Source organism: Octopus bimaculoides, chromosome 14, assembly GCF_001194135.2.
Source record: "Octopus bimaculoides isolate UCB-OBI-ISO-001 chromosome 14, ASM119413v2, whole genome shotgun sequence".
Taxonomy (NCBI): Eukaryota; Metazoa; Mollusca; class Cephalopoda; order Octopoda; family Octopodidae; genus Octopus; species Octopus bimaculoides.
This window is the reverse complement of record NC_068994.1, coordinates 38354522-38364292: the sequence shown is the minus strand read 5'-3', so window position 1 is coordinate 38364292 and position 9771 is coordinate 38354522.

Genomic DNA, 9771 nt, shown 5'->3' with positions numbered 1-9771 from the left:
TAGTAAAAGATAAAGGAACACCATCACTGGAGAACACAGCAAATGTTGTTGTTGAGGTTATGGATTTAAATGATAATGCTCCCTATTTCAGTTTCCCTAATGTTAACCCTTTCAGTCTTAATGTCCACTACCATCCCCACTCTGACCATGATATCACAGTTGTTAGGGCCTCTGACAGAGACAGTCAACACAATGCCTTCCTCACATATGAAATACTCAGAGGTAATGAGAAACACTTATTTCAAATGAACCATCACTCTGGTGTCTTATCTTTCGCTCGCTCACTTTACCAAAATGATGCTGGATTCTATGAACTGGAATTAGGTGTGAAAGACAGTGGGAATCCAGTTTTCTCATCAACAACAACATTGTCTTTGACTCTAACAGTTAGTAACAACACAAAGATGTTTAAGACCCCTTCAAAGACAACAACAGAATCAAGTAATGGTCTCCAATTGAATGTGATGATTGTTATTGTTATAGCAGCTGTGATAGTATCAGTTGTTATTGTGATCTCTATATCAATCTGTATAGTTCATAGACTGAAGCAGACAGATAGCAACTATAATAGTAGAGCTATGTTCCACAACGTTTCACCTACATTAACATTAAATATGCAATCAAGATATACGTCCAATCCTACTTGTGTTGCTCCTGAAGTTCAGAACACAATGGAGAAAGATCTGAAGAAATCTGAAGAAGAAATGGTGTACAGAAAAATTTTTCTCTACTCAGCTATATCAGGTGGTAGATGGGATGATCTGACTTTAAGAAGACATCAACTGGTGAGGTGCTTTCAGTATCTTTTTCTCTGAAATGTAGATAAAGATTTTTCTCATGTTTTCATTTGATTGCATGTTACTATGAGAATTCAACTGCTCTATCTACAATGTGCATTTTGTATTAATATTTTTAATCGATTATAATTATGTGTTCATCAGGTTGGTGGGTTTAGTGTCAGAGGCTAGTTAGAGAAAATGCTTTGTTGTATTTCTCCTGGCAAGACCAACTTTGCCTTTTATCTCTCTGAGGTTGGTTAAATAAAAAATAGTTATTATGAACAAGTTTCACCCCGACCCAACAAAATTGCTAGCTGTGTACATAATTCAAAAACCATTATTAATTATTTTAGTTATATATAACATATCGCATATATTTCAACCCTTTTTACTATATCCTAATTATGGATTTGTGTTTTCAGATGTTTGTTCCAAGAGAAAATATGTCTCCAAGTTACAGTGGACTAAACAGCACCCACCAATTCAGTGATATGTCACCATTATCAGCTTGCAATGATAATGGCCATGGCTGGAGCGTCAGTAGTGTTGGACAATTTGAGGAAATGCCTGGTAAGTTTGAGATATTTTACAAATGCTTTTCATTGTCAGAAAGTGACATTGAATTCATTTATGCTAAAGTTCAGACTAAGACATCAAAAATCATTTTAAAGATTTAAAGATTACTCTTTATGTTTGCTTAAAAATCACACTGCTGGAAAAGTTTGGTTGAAATTATGTCTTACAATGACAATGTTTAAGTCATTCATCTGAATACTTTGTAGAGAATAATTTTATTCCACGTAAAGCCATTCTATTTATTTCTGAATGTTACCATGCAATACTTCTTTCTTCAGTTCATGACACACATAGTTGTGCAATAAACACTGAAGTAAGAAGGGCTTGTGCTTGGTAAACTAATCTTGGTAGAAATGTTAAAGAATTTATCAGATCTTGTGGAGTGTGTGCACTAGAATCAGCTTTAATGGTAGCCCTTTTATTGACTCAGTCACAGCTCCAGGATAAGTTACATATGGATTGAGTATGCACACAAAATACTGGATATTTGTTGAATACATTTGACTCGGCACTACTTTGAAGTCTGTTTATGTAACATTACATTACAGTAGGAACCTGAGGAAATGTTCATTTTCCACTGTCTGTTGGTGTGATATTCCAGTGACAATGGTATCAGACTATGAGCCAGATTTAACTTGTTACACTGTCTTGTCTACAAGGAAGTTGAAATTCCTTCCTTCATTTCAAAATTCAATAGTGCAGCAGAAAACTATGCAAACCATCATTTTTTAAAAAATCAGTTTTAAAAGGCTACAGTCAATCAAATGGAAAGTTTGATTAATATTTGCTTAGGGTTATTTTCAAATGCTATAATGCTCTGATACATGATTTTCTGTGGAAAAATTATTTGGCAAAAATAGCTGTAAACTTTCTTCAAATGTTTAACCAAATAGTTAATTTTCAAAAACAATGTAATGAGATTTCTCACAAATATTTGGTCGCTGATTCATACGTCCAGAAACTGCATTAAATCTAAACATGGAAACTATCTGTAAACATCAAGTGAATAACTGCTAAACATCTTTCACCAAACTCATCTGCTAATCCTGATAATGTTATCAATAGGTCACTATCACTAGCTGTTCCATTTTGTAGATGATTGATTGACCATGTGATCATTACCTTGTAGTAATATTTCAAATAAATCATCATCTTCAGTTATTATTGCTGCAATTCAGTCTCCAATACTATTAAACCCTAGTAATCCACACAAAAGCTTAAAGGGTCCTTCAAAACCAGAATATATGAGCTGAGAGTTGAAAGGGAATTCAGAAGTCAGAAATATAAGATTTATAATTCATAACCGGAGTAATTTATATAATATTATTCCATTACTATTCTATTTATGTATCTGTGCAACACCTGTCCACTAAATGTTTTGTATTTATCTAGCTTGTGATATCATTAAGCTAATACTGTTGCATGTATTTTGCATGCTTATGTTGGTTGGGATTATTTGAGGTTCCAACTAGCATAAAATTCACTGTCAAACACCTTTTCAGAGTTTGTTAGTTGGATGATGTTGGTAAACTGTGATATTCAGTTATAAGAGGCATCCGAGGTTTTCACTCATTTACTTCTCATCATTGTGGACTAATATAACCATTGTAAGCACAAGGCATAAGCATGGCTGTGTGGTTAACAGGCTTACTTCCCAACCAGAATGCCACTTAGTCTCATTGAGCAAGTGTCTTTGACTAAATGTTTTAGCTGACCAAAGCTTTGTGAGTGGATTATAGTTGATGGAAACTGAAAGAAGTTCATCATGCATATATGTCTGCCTGCATGCACACGCATGCATGTATTTATGTATATTTGTGTGTGTGTCTGTTTGTGTCTCCTTGTCCAGACATCTCATAGTAGATGTTAACGAGTCACTGTTATACACGTGTTGTCATACATTTCCAATTTTCCATGAAAACTTGTCCAGTCGTGGGAAAATATCACATTGCTTAGAAACAAGTGAAGGTTAGCAAAAGGAAGGGCATCCAATTATAGAATACCTGCATTAACAAATTCTGTTTGAACTATGCAAGCATGGAAAAGTGGACATTTGATGTGATCATAGAAATTAATACTTATTGTGCTTTTCTAAAACTATGCCATGAACATTATCATCATCATTTCATGTCTGTCATCAGTGATGGCATGAATTGGATAAATTGACAAGATCCAGTAAGCTGTGAGGCTGTGCTGAGTTATAGAGTATACTTTGGGTTGATTTCTAAGGCTATATGCCATTGCTAATACCAACCACAATACAGTGCATTCTGGTTGCTTTTTCTCATGCAACTGGTACTAGTGAGGGTGCCAAATATCTTGCAGAACAGAAAAAGAACAAGGAAAAATGGAATACAAAAAAAAGCTGAACTTTTAAGTGAGGGTGGGCTAGTTTTTGAGAGGGAAAAGTGGCTTTACACTAGATGTTGAAAGGCTAACGTATGATAGTGATAAGCACAGGTACCTTGCTGTAGAGGAGATACATGGCTGCCTCATATTGTGTACAACTTCTTGTACCTTGGAGGTTTGCTCTGGTATGCCACATTACATCTTTTTATCTCTTTCTCCTCTACTCCAACCCACCCCACATTGTATATAGGGGTGGGTGGAAGTAGTTGAGGAGGAGATAAAAAAGTAGTGATGGGTAACCAGAGCAAACCCTCAATGTACAAGATGTTGTGCACAAAGGGAAGGATGAGGTGATTCTTTTCATAAGAGTATGTAGGTTATTTGGAAGTTTCTTTGATCACATTAGAGTCCACTACATGCAAATTGTCCGACCAAAATTTTTCCTCAAACTTAACCATAACGGAAAAATAAAATCTAAGTATGACGTAAATATGGATGCAATTCAATACTACTTCAACAGTTACTTTGTCAATATACTGGTGAGAAATACACAAGTACACATAAATAATACATAAGTATTGGATAGTTTTATTCATAAAAAAACAAAGTTTGTTTGTTTCAAAGTACCTTTTCATATATCTATGCATTTTCAGACAAATACGGTTATCAAAGTGATCATACACAGAGAAATCTACTGCCATACACTCGTAAGAAATCAAGTGGAGGTAATAACAATGGCTATCCTTATCAACCAGACATTGGTATTAACACTTCCAGTTTTCCTGAGCAAATACCTTTGACTATAATTGGTACTACATCTAACCAAACTGAACCACTATATGAAATACCAGTAACTAGTCAGTTTACTTCAGATTGTAAATCATCTCTTCGAACTGTACCTAAAGTAACAACACTACCAAACATACTTTCAATACCTGAGGTAATTCCACCTTTACCTTCAAGAAACAACTAATTATACAATTTCAAGAATATTCCAAGCTACCATTTACACAATACAGGCAATGAATTCACTGAATGGGATAAATTAGTGGAAAATATTTATATTATGGGAGTATTTCCTTCCACAATGGAACTTGTATTCATTGTGCATCATAAATAGTAATTTTTAGAAACTTATTGATATTTCATCTAACATTTAGTCAAAACAGGTTTCTCCCAAACATTTTACCAGATTTTAAGATATCAATGAAAATACTAAAATTAAAGATCCATGTTATAGTTTCCTGGCAAAGAAATAGTTTTTTGCAGTTTACTTTCTTAGTTGTTTCTATGTACTTATTTCTTGCTAAAATTTTTAAATATTAATGATTATTTTGAAACTGTCACTGCATTCAAAATTAAATGTACACTTTTGATTTAAAATGACAGCTTTGTATTTAGATGATTCCTAAATATTACTCTTTGAGTTTATTTTACTAAGTCAGTTTTCAATCATACAAATCTTTACTCAAGAGACATTTGTTTATTGACAGCCACAGTTTCGTATTTTCTAAAAAGTTTCTTTAGATAACCTGGCATATTATTATTAATGTAAACAGTTCATAGTGAATAATTTTACATTCATTTTATAGATTTTTTTTTTTTTTTTTTGCAGATTATGCCAATTTAGTATCATAAGTAAACTTGCTAATATGAATTTTTTTATATTGTTTATAAACTATATAATCATTACTTAGAAATAACATTTTCCATACTGAATTTATTGCCTACCCTTTCCATTTTAGATATTTCTTCCTTGTTCATTTATGTACACTCTACTAACACACACACACACACACACGTGTATGTGGGCCTAAGTGATATTGTATGTGAGTCAGCCCATCATTAACTGCAAAAAAACTGGAGGCTGTACTTCCGTTTCCTTGCATAGGAATAATAGACAGCTTGTCATTGGCTACAACACACATTACATACTACACAACCAACTTGATAGAACTGTATAACACTAACACATGCTAAACTTCTGCTACTACTACAACTTTGTTATCATAACACTGAAACAGTACAGTAACAACTATATAAACAACAAATGACTGTTGGTAAGTACTTACTAAAAGTTATTTTGATAATTTGATGTGTAAATATTTATATATTTAAAAAAAATAGGGTTTATTTATTCACAAGTTCTCCATTCTGTTAGATAGAGGATGTGATACAATTTACATACTATTGCTTCAATTTTTCACAGATATTACTGTCTCATCATGATTTCCAGAAATCTAATCTGGAATGAAGATAATATTCATCAAAGCTTTTCAAGTGTAGAAACTGATATAATTTCAATAAATTATTTTTCACTGTTACAAACAATTTCAGAATTATGGAAAGTTGATCTATGAATAGAATAATTAATGTTTAATTAGAAATTAACGTTAGGTATAATTTATTAATTAGTAATTAGAATGTGAGAAGAAAATATTTTCATACTTTTTTTTTTTTTGATAGTATTATTTCTTGTAGGTCAGTATCCAAGGGCAATAACTCAGATTACGTGAAGTAATGTTTTCTTTTTGTTTTGTTTTATGCTACTTGCTGGGATAGTTGGAATAATGATCATATCCTTTGCCGTTCCTCCTCAAAGCTACTAAGAGAAACTTGGCCTGTTGCAGCAAACAAAACCACTTCATGACCTCGGGATGGGTGGTGATTGTGTCTTTTCAAAATTCAAAAATGTTCAACGGGTAAGAGGTTTGCTTCCTAACCACATGGTTCCTGGTTTAGTACCACTATGTGGCACTATAGGCAAGTGTCTTCTACTATAGCACTGGGGTGACCAAAGCCTTGTGAGTGGATTTGGTTGACAAAGACTGAAAGAAAATCGCCATGTATGTGCATGTGTGTGCGAAAATATATATATATATATATATATATATATGTAGCAATGAGAAAATGGAAGAGAATATGCAGTATATTCTCCTCCATTTTCTCATTGCTATATAAATTTAGGGTAAAATAACCCCTTTTTACCCGCACCCACTTATTGCATTTGGTATAACAATAATTGGGTACCTTCCCAGCAGTATATTGGATAGATACTATCCCTTAGTGGGTTGAATCGTCAACCACTAACTCTCTTGGATTATATATACACACACACACATATATATATAATGCATATGTGTGTATTTGTTTCTCACTACAGTTTGTTTACATCCCTGTAACTTTGCTGCTTGGCATAAGAGTTGGATAAAATAACTCCTGAGCTTTAAATAAAAAAAGTATCAGAATCGAATTGTTCAACCAAAGGTTATTAGGGTGGGGCTCCAAATAGATGGTCACTGTTTTTTTTTTTTTTCCCCCTTGGGTCTCTGGGATTCAGATGAATGTGCTGCTTGAACCTGCCTCTCATAGGCCTTTGTCACACTCAGATTAATGATATTAATGAAACTAGCGCCCAACCTGGACATCTAAAACTGATTTCTTCAAGGAATAAGATGGTTTAGAAGAATTAGTATCATTAGTAGATGGAACCCCTTTTAAAGTAATGACATGCCAGATAAGGGTGTTAAACCAGGTAGTGTTTTATAAATACTGATGCTCATGATTTCAGGGATGATGAAACACAAAAGAAATTATGGCAAAATCTGATGAGCACTGTCATATTTTTTTGCCCCAGAATTGAACTTTGTTGTCCTTGAGGAAAATGTCTGCTTGTAACACTTTTATCAAATAACAAGGTGAAATCAAAGGTTATGAAGATAGCTTCAAAGAGTAGGAGACAGGGGAAAAGACAGACATATTGGCCTAAATCAGGGGTTTTCAAACTGTGGTCCGCAGCAAATACTTTTTATGGGCAATTTGATTTTATATATGTTTTTTAATTGAAATCTTTTAATTGACAATAAACCTATTTGTTAAATACTGTTAAATAAATAAATGTAAAAATGTTATTTTAAGCAAATATTTATGTATCAATTTCATAAGCGTTTATAAGGGGGTCCTTAAGGTAAAGCCTGAAATATAAAGGGGTCCGCAAGTCAAAAAGTTTGAAAACCCCTGGCCTAAATGATTGTATAACTGATATATTTTATACCACTGATGTAAGTTTTCATAATTTCCTCTCGCTTACCGATATAAAATATATATGTTTTTCAGGATAAAGCAAAGCAATTTCACCAAGCAAGAAATAATTGATAGATGTTTTCTTTACATCATTGTCCATATATATTCCTGTTGAAACTAGAATTGAAGACTATAACCATGTTGTCCGTGGTATTGTTGATGTTGTTGATGGCTGGCAGCTGCCAGTGTGTAGATCATATCTACCATGTGAAAGAGAACAATGATATACACAGTTATATTGGAGATATTGTCAGTGATACACATTTACTGGATAATATGCAGTCTCAAGATAACAGCGACATACTGAAATTTAAAATACTCCAGGGTAATACAGATGGAAGTGTTCAGTTGTTTAATGTTACACCCGGAGGACAAATATATACAGCTGCCATATTGGATGCAGAAACTCTATGTCATTATAATGTGGAATGTTTCAGGATATTAGAAATAGCTATTCAACATGGCCATTCTGTTATCAGGATATTAGAAATCAAAGTTATAATAGAAGATGTCAATGATAATTATCCGATGTTTATTCGCAAGGATGTTAATATGCAATTTGACGAAAATGTATCCTTAGGAAGAAAGATAATTCCAAATGCAATTGATAATGATATCAGTATTCAAAATTCTAAACTATTTTATCGACTCAAAGAAGAAAATATTCCTTTCAAATTGTTGGTTTCTAATAAAACAGATGGCAATGATTTTCTGCAACTGATTTTAGAAGAAAACTTGGACCGAGAGACAAAGGATATTTATTATCTTCAGTTAATTGCCACAGATGGTGGATCTCCACCAAAGGAAGGATCATTGAATTTAAAAATATTGGTGGTGGATGAAAATGATAACTCTCCTATATTCTCAGAGAATATCTACAATGTCACTATAAACGATACACAGGAAATAAACAAACCTATTGTAAGGTTGTTTGCTACCGACTTAGATGCAGGGGAAAATGGAAGAATTTCTTATGTGTTTAATGCTAAAACACCAAGTAATTTTAAACAATGTTTTAAATTAGATGAAGTAACTGGAGACGTCTTTATTACAAAAGAATTTCAGTTTGGAAAATCCTACAAAATAATTGTTGAAGCCAGAGATAATGATAACACTCCTAGGTCTTCAGCTGCTACTGTTCTTGTAACTGGAATCAGTCACCTTAACAATCCTCCCAAAATCAAAGTCAAATTTGTTATAGAGTCAACTGGAAACACAGCTGTAATTTCAGAAGCAGCAAAACGTCACAGCTTTGTCTCATATGTTAAAGTTACTGACAATGACAATGGCGTAAATGGACAAGTGAAATGTCATTTACAAAATAAATACCTTCAGTTAATCTCAATGTCTGAAAAGAAATACAGAATTGTTGTAAAGAGTGAAATAGATAGAGAGAGTGAGAAGAGATTTAATTTCACCATTAAATGTCAAGATAATGGTTTACCTCCATTAAAAGTAGAGAGACAGTTTTCTATAGAGGTCACTGACATAAATGATGTACAACCTCAGTTTAGTCAGGACATATTTAAGTTTCTCACCTATGAAAATGAACACAAAGCCTTCCCGGTTGGACAAGTCAATGCTACAGACCCAGATATTGGAGATGGAGGACAATTAACCTATTCTCTGTTGACGAATGGAAAAGATATTCTACCATTTCAGATATCTGATGTGGGATTTATTTCCACAACTGAGTCACTAGACAGAGAAGAAAAGAACATGTATGAGTTTAAGGTTTTAGTAAAAGATAAAGGAACACCATCACTGGAGAACACAGCAAATGTTGTTGTTGAGGTTATGGATTTAAATGATAATGCTCCCTATTTCAGTTTCCCTAATGTTAACCCTTTCAGTCTTAATGTCCACTACCATCCCCACTCTGACCATGATATCATAGTTGTTAGGGCCTCTGACAGAGACAGTCAACACAATGCCTTCCTCACATATGAAATACTCAGAGGTAATGAGAAACACTTATTTCAAA